At 55.3% G+C, this 12,878-nt stretch overlaps 1 long non-coding RNA gene across 1 annotated transcript; it reads left to right on the forward strand.

The window, feature by feature from the left end:
• Positions 1 to 1,170: 1,170 nt before the first annotated feature.
• Positions 1,171 to 2,851, forward strand: LOC102481595 (uncharacterized). Its single transcript, XR_337753.3, has 3 exons — positions 1,171 to 1,308; positions 1,544 to 1,650; positions 2,010 to 2,851. It is a non-coding gene; the product is annotated as an uncharacterized LOC102481595 (long non-coding RNA).
• The last annotated feature ends 10,027 nt before the right edge of the window (positions 2,852 to 12,878 follow it).

The following is a 12,878-nucleotide window of genomic DNA, read 5'->3' on the forward strand; positions in this document are numbered from 1 at the left end:
ACTTATTCCCCTCTCTTATTTTTCACTGATCTCACAGAAGTTGAGAAGCAAGCAAGGAAGGAGGGTCCGCTTGGGAAACTGGGAAACTGAGGCTCAGGGAGGCGTGTCAGTAGCACAGTATGTGGCCGGGTGGAACTCAGGGAAAGACGGGCTCGAGGGTTCTCAGTGCACAGGGCATGGGAGGGTGATGGGCCACAGAGGAATGAAAAAGGTAAGACGGGCAATGGGAAGGCTCTCAAGACACCCTGGACAGGATATCTTCACCCCTCTGCACCTGAGGCCTAGTAGCCCAAACAACCACTAAAAGACAAAGGAGGGGCCGGTAGGTGGCGTGGTGGTTAAGGGTACTGAATTCCCACATGGCTGACCACGGTTCGAGTCCCACACCTGCTTCTTGCTTTCTCTTTCTCTCTCTGTCCCTCTCTGGTCAAATTAAAATAAATAAATAAATAAAGTTAAATAAAAATCATTATTTTTAAAAAGTGTTTAAGAACTAAGGGTGGCCCCATGCCCTCCTTGGGCCTCTAGTCCGACATGGGTGACCCCTCTCCTGCTGGTTTCCCACTCTCCTTTGGGGGCACTGTCCTGGTGTCAGTGCCCTCCGCTGCTGGGCACCCCTGCCGGAACCTGTGCTGTCAGTGCTGGTAAGGACAGCCTGATCTTTCAATATGCTGCCGTTGACTAACTGAACAGGGCTTCAAAGCCCGCAAAGTCCTCTCACTCTTACTAGCACCACCATATCTGGCCCCAACAATCAATCATTGAGGCTTGTGGATCCCATTTCCCAGATGAGGACACCATCAAATGCAGAGAGATGAAGCATGTTGTCTAACGTCACACAGCACAGGCCTGGAGCCAAAACTGCATGCTTCCTGACACACTGGCTCCTCAAAGCTGACCTCCAGAGCCTTATACTGCCAGGCTAGGCCAGTCCAGGCCACTCCCTGTTCAAGGCTGAGATCCGTTCCGAGATCGGAAAGCCCAAAGCAGAGCTGTTGTGGCAGGAGCGAGCCTCCCTGAGACTGCCCGAGCCTGCTCTGGGCCAGGTCCGTGGTGCAGATGGCACCACGCTCCAGGAAGAGGAAGAATGGAGGGGCCATAGGGAGGCAGGTTGTTCAGAGGGCCCATGGGGGCGGGGGCGGGGGCAGGCCAACCACAGCTCGGCAGGCGCCACAGGAAGGGCCCCTCCTCTGCCTGTCAGTTCTACCAACGGCCCCAGCAGCTGTGGCCCAGCCAAGGGGAAGCTGCAACTCTCAAAAACAAAAACCCCAAAGGAGGAACTTCCCTGGCTGCCCTGGAAGACCGCTGGTACCCGCCCCCAACACGGGGCTCCCTGGGCTGATTGCCAGGGGCTGGGAGGTGCAATGGGTCACAGCCCAACCTGGAGTAGCCTCTGTGACCACCTGGGGGCTCCGGCAAGCTGCTCTGCCCTGAGTGGATGGGAGGCCAAATCTGGGAGAGGGGAACACAGTCTAGCAGGTGTGAGTAGGGGTAGTGGGGGACAGAAAGTCAACCCCAAGGTTCTCCTATCCCCACGTCCCAGGCCTAAGTGTCTGGACAAGCAGCGGGGAGTCCTCCAGAGCTGCTGCTGTACTCACCCAGCTTCTGGGAGAAGATCTTCTCAAAGGTCACCTCGCCCCGGTCCTCCAGGTACTTCTGCATAACGCTGCGGATGCTGTGTGACAGGGAGGTGTGTGAGCACGAGTCCCTGGAGCCCAGCAGGCTGCAGGCCTAGACACCTCAGTTGAGGTACCACTGGGGGCTGTCAACACTCCCTCTAAAAAAGTGGGTCCTCTGTTGGGCCTCCTCGATTATCCTGATCACAGGTTACATCAGAGAGACCCATAAAAGCTTATGCCTGCCCACCAGTGCTGTTCCCAAAGGCCAAGGTGGCTAGCAGATGGCCTCCTGCTCGGAAGCTCACCGCCTGCACAAAGCTGGCCTCGGTACTGCTTCATGCTGGCTTCAGAAACTTGGCCCAATTGCTAAAGCCAGGTCTTGTCTATCAGCAGATGAACAGATAAAACGTGGTCCATCCACACAACACTAAGAGGAATGAAGTGCCGGTACATGTTACAACACAGACGAATCTCGACGGCATTATGCTACAGGAAAAGAGGACAGCCGTGAAAGGCCACATACCGAATGATTCTGTGCACACACAATGTCCAGACCAGGCAAATCTACTGAGATGGACAGCAGCTTCGTGGCTGCCAGGGGCTGGGGGAGGTGGAGGGAGTGACTGCCAGTGGGTACAGAGTGCCTGTCTGGGGTGAGTGTGATGTCCTGGGATTAGACTGGGGTGAGAGTTGAATGTACTAAAAAACACTGAAATGCACATTTTAAAGTGATGGATCTTTTTGTTATATGAATTGTATCTCGATTTAAAACAGTAAAATAAAGAAGATGGGAGGCGACTGGTTCCTTGACACACTAGTAATGTGCTCTTCAAGAGAGGTCAGATCCCACATGGGGACCACTACTCAATTCCTTGGCCCCGTCAGCCTGAAATACACCAGGCGCAAGTGTGAGTGCCTGAGTTCTGATGGGCTGCAGGACTGGTGGAGGGAGACCACTGTGTGACCAGGCCCTGTGGAAGGTGTAGTCTCTCTCTCATATACACTCTTGCATGTATGGACATATTTCCTATTGCAAATAAAGAAAAACTTTCTTTTTCAGTTTTGATAAAGCATATGAACTTGAGAGACAGAGCGAGTTAGGGAAATCACCTGCCAGGAGGGGTGACCACACGATTCCCTCTCCTCTTGGAATTTTGGGCATGCGTATATGCCTGCCATATCTTTCAAGCCCCTAGGGTCCAGGACTTGAACCATGAAGTTGGCTATGTGGGATCCAGCTGCCCCAACCACGCCACCAACTGGACCAAGAAAAAAAAACTGTAATGTAGGTTTTCTTTTTTTTTTTTTTAAATGAAATAGAAAGTTAAAGTTCCAGTCCCCGTGTCCCTAATACTTATATAAAAACTCTGACCTTCTACTCTGGATTGCTTGGTAGGGCCACAGGGGAAAAGCCAATGTGATCTCCACAGCCCAACCCCACACTCCCTGCCTGGTCAATCTCGCCTGAACCCTGAGCCACATCAGCCTCACTCCATGCTTCAGACCCCACCTTGCTGTCTCCTCTTCCTCTCTCCCATGTCACTCTTAGCCTAGGTCTGCTGGCTTTTTACAAAAGCCAACTGAGATCACATCTGCCCCTTGCAGGCCAGGGCTCCTGAGGAAATGCTTACCTGCCAATACTGGGTGTATGCACTGGGCTAGGGATCATGCTAAACTGTCTTGTCAGAGCCCGAATCATGGTCTCACAGCCCTGTATGGTATATGGCCACCAGCAGGCCTCTAAGGAAGAGATTGTGAGATTCAGACTTGTAAGTCCAGGGTCTATGTGCTCAGCACAGGCCCCCAGGGGGCCTAGCATGAGACTGGCTGGCCTAGTCACCCAGGCTGTAGTCAGCAAGGCCTCTGCACATCTACACACAACACATGTCACATAAAACCCATGCCCCACCCTGCAGGCAGTCCAGCCCAGGACACGGGTCTGCAACACGAAGTAGCCTATGCACAAGACTCAGGTGGGCCCTGTAGGCTCAAGGAGACCAGGAAAGGGGAGGCACCCTCTCGGTCATGGGAGAGGCTGTGTGGAGAAGGCGGAACCTCACTGAGTTCCTCAAGTGCAAACAGGATGTAGGCAGGTGGTGAAGCCCAGGGCAGGTGGGTGGATGTGGGGACAGGCAAGGGACAGCCCACCCAGGGATGAGCAAGAAGCCAAGGGAGCAAGAAGGACGGTGCAGCGGAGGACATGGCAGGAGAGAGGTCACACAGAGAACAGGGCCTTGGGTGCGAGGTGGGGTGGGGTGGGGGCTCAGAGCCAGGAGACAGCCTAGAAAGATTGCACTGGGGTGCCCATGAGGAGGAAGCCAGCCAGATGACACTGGGCCAGGAAGAACAGAAAGGAGGTAGTGGGCAGAAGGCTCACGCTGTTGGTGAAAGAAGAGTTTACAAGGCTGTGGTCTCACAGGATTTCCAGGCTTTAGGCCCTGGGGCCTAGAAAGACAAGGGTTCCGGTCAGAAGGGGAGTCTAAGGAGAAGAGGTTCTGGCAGGGCCGGCATGGCCTGTAGACCCAGCCCAGCCTCTGGCCTCAGCTCCTGGGAGGCGGCTCCTGCCTGTTTTTTCTCGCCAATATCCTTTCCAGAGGTCTGGAGTGGAATCCTGGGCCCCAGCCTGCCCAGGACCTTGCTTGCACTAGAGCCTTCCTCAGGAAAAGCCATGAAAGATAACATGAGAGCACGCAGAGCTGTTGTAAGCATAATCCTGAAGCCATGACCCCCTTACCCACTCCCCACCCTCAGAGGTTGGGAGATGCCGTGACCTCCTTCCTCCACAAGCTGTTTCCAACAGGAAGTAGGGTGCTGAAGACAAGGATAGGCCTTGGCGACCGACCCTGTGTTCTCATCCTGTAACTCCTTTAGCACAGACCCTGCCCAAATGGCAAAGAAGAGCCATCAGGCCTCCAGGCCGGCTCCCCCTGGGAAGTTAGGATACACCCTGCAAACCCACAGGGCTCCAAGGCAGAGATGGGCCCCTTGGGCACACAGGAACACCCCTCCCCTCCTGAGGGCCACATACTAGCTCACATCTACCAGCCACTGCCAAGGACATGTGTCCCTGGCCTCATGGGACTCACAGGGACACAGGAGAAAGAACAGAAACCGAGTTTCCCACGGTGCTGCACACATGACAGGAGCCTGAAAGCATTCTGTTAAATGGGCTGGATGGTGGTGCAGTGGTAAAACATGACATCATGAGGCTGACCCACATGGGGAGGTTCCCGGTTCAGGACTAGAGCCCTCCTTGAAACACAGGGCACATGTGTGCCCATGATCTGAGGCTGGGTGAGGCTGGATCATAGTCGATGGATCCTGTTGGGAGAGCTGCCTCTCTTTATCTCTCTTGCCCATGGAAGAAAGAAAGAAACTTTAAAAATGTTAAACTTGGAAAGACACACACAGTCCTTGCCCTTGGGGGACTTCAAACTAGAGACCTGAGCCCAAGGGAGGTCCTTGGGGGCAGTCTGCACTGAGTGACAGAATCCAGGCAGCCCAGAGACCAGGCAATAGGAGTGAGGAGGCGGGAAGCCTGCAAGGCCAGGTGCCTCGGTCTCCCTTGTATGGCAGTCCATGAGGACAACAAGGGCAGGGCCTCCCCAACCCTAAGCTCAGCTCTGGGTACTCTGCTTCTCTCCCTGATTCTTATGCAAAAAAGCAAGAAAGAAAGAAAAGCTATCATAAAGTGTTAGTCTTCCATGGCAGGGGGTGCCCAGATGGGTATGGTCAAGGGCTGGTCAAGTGGGAGAACAGGTAGATGCAGATGACGGCAAAGCTATTCCAGCCCATCTGGGTGACTCCACAGGGACTGGGCATGGCCCAGGGAATGGGGATCATGGGGTCTCACTGGGAAGCCTTCCTGAGCCCCAGACTAGCTTCCTGGGAACTGGCAAAACTCATGCCAGCTTGGCAGAGGAGCCACAAAAGGGCCAGAGACTAGTCTCTGCCGCTTCCCACCTCCTGGCTTAACTGGATCTGCAGAGGGGAAGCACACTCGCTCAGGGACCCTGCCCATGATGGCCAGGGCAACCTGTCAGGCAGGGCCTTTTCCTTCCCTGGGCCTCCGCAGTGGGCCACTGGCTGAGGGAATGTAGGGGCCAGACCCCAGGTCCCAAGGCTGCCCCTCCCCTCAGAGCCATGCCTGGGCACGGCCACAGCATTCTTCCTAGCCCACAGCACTTCACTCTCTTCCTTAAAAAGAAAAAGAAATGCTCTTTTAAACATAAAAGAAATATCCCACCCCACCCCCCAAACAAAACAAAACACAAACAAAAACCCAGATCAGGGCTGAGCAGAGTCCTTCAGTGAAGGACCCCAAAGTGGCAAGTTTAGGGTTTCCTGTCTATCTCCAAGGGGCTGGCAGCCAAGGAAGCTGGCAAGTTAGAAAAACGTGTCACCAGGGAAAACTCCCGCCAGAGTGGCAAGTCTGGGCTGGCATGGGGGCGGGGGCAGCCTCCTGGGCTGGGTCACCTTTATTCCAATACCCGCTCCCTGATACTGGTGGAGCCTGGCGTGGCACCCAGCCTGTTCCTGCCCCACCCTGGTTGACAACCCTGATACACAGGGGCACATGGCTCCCAAGGTCCACCGGACTGGCAAGAGAACCAAGTGCCTGCATGTTCTCAGACAGGAGGGTCCTACAGCTCCCAATCACCCTCTCTGGAAAAGGTCCTGGGAGCCTCTTTTGCTCTGGCAGTTGGAGGGATGTTCGAGCCTGGGTTCCAAATGACTCTCCCCACCTCCTTCTCTGGCAGGCCAGGCCAAGTCACAAAATTTAAATGTCTCGTTTCCTCATTTGTAAAATGAGGATGTCAACAAAATGATGAACTGCCACCACCACACTGGCCTTTTAAAAAGCCTGAGAGGGCACAGCATCAGGGGAAAACTCCTGAGGTGCCAGGATGCTGTGATGGCCGTCAGCTCCTGTCCTACCTCCTGGACCGTGGGACAGAGCTGCCCCGGCCCCATGCCCTGGCACCCCACAGCTCACTAACGGCCTATGCTGCTCCTTCTAGAATAGGATTGCTCATACACTGACTGGTCCTGCTCGTGTCTCTGTTCCACACTGTGTGGCCTCAGAGCACGGGGCCTGTGGCCTGGTGGGCTGAGCATGGCTAGGGCTGGGCCCGTGAGCACCAGCTGAACTGAACTGAACAGCTACAATTCTGTTTGCTCACAGGCTGGCTTTTGGCACTCTCCTCACTCTACCTAAGGGCCCCTGTGGGCAGACCGATACCTGCCCTGCCAAAGCATCAGGGACACATTTGGCGTGGAGGCATCTGATGGCGGGGAGGCCCGCCCAGCCATGGGAGACTGCTCCGGCCCCATTTCTGACACCTTTAGCTAGGGCTGCTCACACCAGCCCCAGCTGCTCCAAAAGCAGGTGCAGCCTGATACCAGGTGGGGGGGGGGGACAATTCCTCTCTCCTAGCATAGTTGACAGTGCAGGGTTGAGGTGACAGGACAATAGGCAGACGTGGGGGGAAGGGAGGAGACCTGAAGAGAACTTCCGGTACCTTCTGGTACCACGTGGTTCAGAAGACAGGCAGTCCCACACTCTGTGGCGCAGTGTTCTGAAGCCTCATAGATTCCGTCACAGGCTCAGAGACCATGGCTGGGATGGACAGCAGGAGCCAGAGGCAAACACACTCATCGAGATGGCAAGGAAATCAAGGCTAACAAGCTGTCTGGGGCCTGAGGCCCACCGGCAATTAGTGGCAAGCAAACAATCAAAGAAACATCCAAACCCTCTCTGAGAAACGGCTTCCCACCAGAGCATCCTCGGTCTCCTCTCGATCTCAGCAAAAGAGCTGGGTGAAGGGTCTCAGAGGACCCTGGCCTATGCCCCATGTGCTGCCCCAGAGACCTTTTCTTCCACCTTGCCAGGAGCTACAGGAAGTGGGCGGCAGCCCTTCAGGGAGCCCAGCCTGGGAGGCAGCCTTGGCTAGCACCTGGCAGGCCAAGAACCATGGTTCCGGTGCCCCTCATGTGACAGTGATGCTAAAGCTGTGACATCCAGAGACAGTACACACTGCTGTGGGGGCAACAGGCCACCTCTGGGAAATGACAGTTAACAAGTCAGCAGAGTGGGGCCTGTGGCTGCAGCCAAGGCACTCCCTGTGGCATTTCCAAGAAACCTGGTACCAAGGTGGCAATGGTAGGAGGAAGTCCCCTGGGGCTTCTTATTGATATTTCTCAATGACTCTCCCTGGGGCTGACAAAATCCTCAGACCTCAAGGGCCAAACCACATACCAATGGGAAAAACCAACCCAAACTGCCAAGTCTGGAACAAACTCCAGGCAGAGGACAGAACACGCCAGCCAGCCATGTGCACACGAGTCCACTAGGAACATCTATAGTAGCCCAGGCTCTGAATGGCATGGCTTCCTTGAGGGGATGCACCGGAAGAGGCACCTTGGCAGCCTTGTCAAGCTTCGTCATGAATATGGCATGAGTACCCACACCTTGCAAATGACTGTCAACCTGGATGCCACACTTCATCATCATGTTAGAATGCATCAAAAGCAAACTTCCAGAATTCCTTGCCCTGTGGTTCCCAGGAAGAGACTGTCTCCCACCCAGAGGATGGTTTCCAAAGTCAGAAAGCTGCCCTCACCTGGAGAACAGCTGCTAATATGTCAGCAACACCAGAAAACCCACTTATGCCGGCATAGACGCTGCCTTTTGCAGTGAGCAGCAATGCAGAGAAGGAATGCTCTTGTTTTGAAAGAGAGCTGCAGCCAAATGCCTTGTTTTCAGTATCTTGTTTGAAATAGATTTGAAATAACTTCAGTGTGACTCGGTTCAGTGGAGTAAAGTGACCCATCTGGAGTCAGTGGGAGTGGGGAAGAGACCCCGGAAAGAAAGGGCAGGAATGATGGAAGCTATGAGTTCCTCAACGACTATCACGTGCTCGTGGCTCCCGCTGTTTGTTCCCAGGCAGAGCATAATACCCTGGAAGCAATAGCCATGCGTGTGCAGCCCAAACCCACCAGCCCCCAAGCATTCAGCCCTCTGTGGAGCCGACCTGGGCGCCCAGAGGAAACGCTGGCTGCGGAGCGTGCCTGCACCTGACGTCACTGGGAATTTACTACTAGGAATTGATTGTGCATTAATAGGACACATCACTCCTGGGCTGACAGAGCCCAGATTCCCCTCACAAATTCCACCCCGTAATGCTCATGCTCCTTGCAAATCCATTTACCGAGGGAACGCAGACAAGCAAGCAAGCAACTTAATGGCATATATGTGGAGTCCCGTGTCTGCAAAGAACAGATGGGAAAAGACATCCCAGAGACCCATTCCTGGGGAGCGGCAGGGCTTCAACGGCCCTGAGGGTGAGGCTGCTGAAAAGATCATCTTGTTTTGGGGCAGGGGAGAGCAGGAGGGAAGGTGCTACTGGGGTGGAAAGTTCTGGGAAAGGCTAGAAACAGCAGGTTTCTGCTGGTGATGAAGAAGCAGAGGGAGGACGAAGGGAGGCCTCCCTCTACAGCCCTTCCCCCTGCCCACACTGAGGGCAGGAAGTCCTGGCTGCACAGAGTTAACAGGAATGAAGAAGCAGCAGAGGAAGAGTGGCAGGGTCTGCTGAGACAGGGGAGCCCTAAAGGGGCAGGAAGGAGGAAATTCACTGTGGGGGAGGGACCAGGAAATAGCCAAGAAAATGGGAGGCTGCAAGTGGCACCAGGCTCCGACAATCTGCTGCTGGGGCTGCTGCTGTCCCCAGAGAGGACGCGGGTCCCTCCTGAGACCGCCCAGGCAGGGCTCCACAGCCAGGAGCCCAGAGATTAATTACATGAGGCCTCGATGGTCATATTAAGCAAATGACGATAATTACAAGCTGCTGTCTGCTGCTGCTGGGAGAGGGAGACAGTAGGTCCTCGAGGGCGAGTCCCAGACCACAGACTCTGAGAGCTCTGAAGGGGCACTGAGAAATCATCAGTGAAGGGGCAGTTCTCCCACTTTGCCAAGGTGGAAACCGAGGCAGGCCCAACAGGATACGCTGGCATTGCAGGGGACGAGAAGCCAGGTCGCCTGTCTTCCAGCTACATAACCCTGCCTCCTTCTACAAGAACACCAGGAAATAGGTCTGTTTCCTGGGATTCTATCAGGTGACAGAAGGGGAGGCCCTTCTGCCAACTCGGAGTGGCACTATGCCCAACTGCTCCAGCTCCCCAGCCCCGGGAAGGCAGAGCTATATCAGCCCCAGGTGCCAGCAATGGGGGGCTGCTGAGATGGACGACCTCAAGGCGGGAAGAGCTCCCAATGGCATCCTGTCATGGGGACAAACCACAGCCTCTCCCTGACCCTGACCTTGAGATGTGGGGAAGACAGCTCCTGTGTCTAACAGGACCCTGGCACTGTCCCTCCATGTACCTACCAGCTCTGCCAGGCAGCCTGGTTCTCTCTCGCAGCCAATGAGGAGGGGCTGAACCTTGTGAACTGTGACAGCTGACAGAACCAGGGGCTGCCCTGCTGCCTCCAGGCCACTCCCCCAGACCCATAAGGGCTGCCAGCAGGCCCATTCCACAAATTATGGGCAGGGGTGAAAGCAGAGGTTACAGGGCAGGTGTAAGAGTGAAGCACAGGAGGGAAGAGCACTGACTGGCCAGGAGGTCCAGAGACCCAAGTACCAATCCCAGCTCTCCTCTGTGCTTGGGGCAAGTCTCCTCCCTTTTGTGTCCTTCAGCAGCTTCAAACTGTAAAATGGGGAGATTATCACCTACTGGGCCTGCTTCCCGCAGTTGTGAAAGGGATAAAATGGAGTAAGAAGCACTTTGTAAACTGGAAGTACCAAGTGAATGTGAGATACAGTCAGTCAAATCACCTTGAAGGGTGGGAGGCATCCGACCACCTGGGTGTGGAAAGCACAAAGCGAAGATCAGTGTGCCCTGCCACACAGGGCACCAGGACTCTTGGAGCAGCCTGGAGCAGCCCGTGGTCCTCCCTGGGCCTCAGCACACTAGGTCCAGTGCTGCAGCCTCATGGGTATTCTTTAGACGTGGGCTATCTGCCCAAAGTCATGCTGCTGCTGACCCTACGTGACAGCCTGCAGTGCCCAGGTCTCAGTCTCCTGCTATTTGCCTAGAACTCATAGCCTGCACTGTTTCCTTTCAGGACTAGATGAGATATTACACACCCTCAGTATTTCTTGAGCAACTTACTGTATGTAAGGCATGGCCTTATCAACTTCACAGGTTGGTTTTTAGATCAACTGAGATGACAGATATCCAAATAAATTAGTTATTATAATTTGCATGAATATTCCAATTGCCAGCATCAGTATCACAGATGGCAAAGGAGACAGAGAAGGAGAATGTCTAGTTGCCCAGGGTTCTAACACCTGCACAGGCAACTCAAGGCGGGGCCCCAGCAGGAGCAAGGCATTCTGGGGAAAGATTACCCAAACACAGAGAGTTCCAGAAAAGGCCCCACCTCACATTTTGCAAAAGTCAAACCCGCAGAAGGGTCTCCAGGCTTCGGTCATTAACAAGAGCTGTTTCAAGGCCTGGAGGTTGACTACCCCATTTCCTCCCTTGTGGCTTTGTCATTTCTGAACTCATTTCTGTTCTAACTGTCACTGCTCCCTGGACAGCCCCCAGTTGACAGTCAGTCTGGTTCCTGTTTTGAGAAATCTGATTGCAAGTGTCTTAGAAAAAAGGGGGGGGGCGCTAACGGCCTTTTCAAATGCAGACCAACTTGCCTCTCAAGGCCTGGTGTTCAGTCAATCTGAAACCCAGGGAACGAGGTGTGGAGGAGGGGGTCAGAGAGAGACATCAGCATGGCACCCTTGGCAGCTTCAGGCTGGACCAGGCTGAGAGCTACAGCCCTGCTTCAGTGGCTGAGGACCCCAGAGTCACGGCTCTTATTTCACACCATCCACATTTCACAGATGAGAACACTGAGGCCCAGCAACAAGAAGGGACTTGCCCAAAGTCACATGATAAAAACCTCAGCAGCAAAGTCAGGCCCAGGTCCACTGGGGTACTAGCAGGCCACTTCTCGCATGCATGAGGAATCACTGGGACTGGTGACACGGATGTAGTGGACACATCTACTCCTGAAGATGCAAGACGTGCTGGCCCAGGCTCAGGCCAGAGTAGTGGACAACATACAGAACAAGTAGCTGGAAACCCAGATGTGTTTGCCAGGTGCGGTATCACCTGTGTGATACTAGGCAGGCCACTCACTTCTGGGGCTTCAGCTTCTCTACCTAGTCCATGGAGACAAAACACCTGTCCTACCAACCGGAGGGCTGCTCTGACTCTCACACACTGGGAAAATAGCCATAAAATGTTGGATAAGCCAGAGCTATCACTCACATCCTGTCTACTGTCACCTACATCCTGAACAGGTCCAACCCTGATACTAGGTGCGATGACATCAGCTGCCTTAGAGGTGGCAGCTGTGGTCCAGCTGCTGCAGGTGTGCTGGGATGTCCCCTGGTCAATGGCACCCACAGCGCACCAGATGCAGGGCTGGCCAGAGGTGGAATTCTAGGAGGGAGGAAACAGTGGGTGTTTCCCACATAACCCTATCATGCCCATCCCCACGGAGCCCCCAAAGCACTCTCCACCCCAAGACAGTGATCCCACCAAACCAGTGGGAAGAGTCCTCTTACAAAGGTAGACCTGAGGGGAGGGGACTGTGGGTAGTGGAAACCCCAAAAAGGTGATGGGAGCAGGGGCTGCACAGGACAGGGAGATAGGGTAAATGGTGGCAGGTGGAGGGGAGGAGACGCTACAGGGACCAAGCGCCGCTGGCAGGAGGGTAAAGGGCACACTGGGCCCCGGGGGACAAGGCAGGGGCCAGGAGCTGACAGTGACTTAGGGGCTGGCAGAGTGTGATAAAGGAAGAGAGGCAGGGCGGGTTGCGGGGACAGAGCGGGCCAGGAGCTCTGGGAGCGGGGGGACCGCGGAGTTGGGGCTCCGGGCTCAGGCGCACAGGGCTGGGGCTTCGGGGTCCGGACCTGCGGGCACCGGGGTCGGGCTAGGCAGGGCTGCCAGGGAAGAAGGGGCTCACGAGGGTGGTCTGGGTCTGCAGGGTCGAGTGTGGGCCGAGGTCTGGGGTCTCGAGGCGCTGGGCTGCGGAGAGGAGCCCGGGTAGGCGCCGGGGCAGGGAAGCGCGGCAGGGCGCCGGGCGGGGGCCGGGGCTGCGGGGCGCGAGGCGGCGCCCCCCTCACCTGGGCTCGGGCAGCAGGATCTTCTTGCTGGCTCTCGCGGCCGGCGGGGCCCTGCTCTTCTCCCTGGGCATCA

This window comes from Tupaia chinensis, unplaced genomic scaffold (genome assembly GCF_000334495.1).
Source record: "Tupaia chinensis unplaced genomic scaffold, TupChi_1.0 Scaffold149501_1, whole genome shotgun sequence".
NCBI lineage: Eukaryota > Metazoa > Chordata > Mammalia > Scandentia > Tupaiidae > Tupaia > Tupaia belangeri.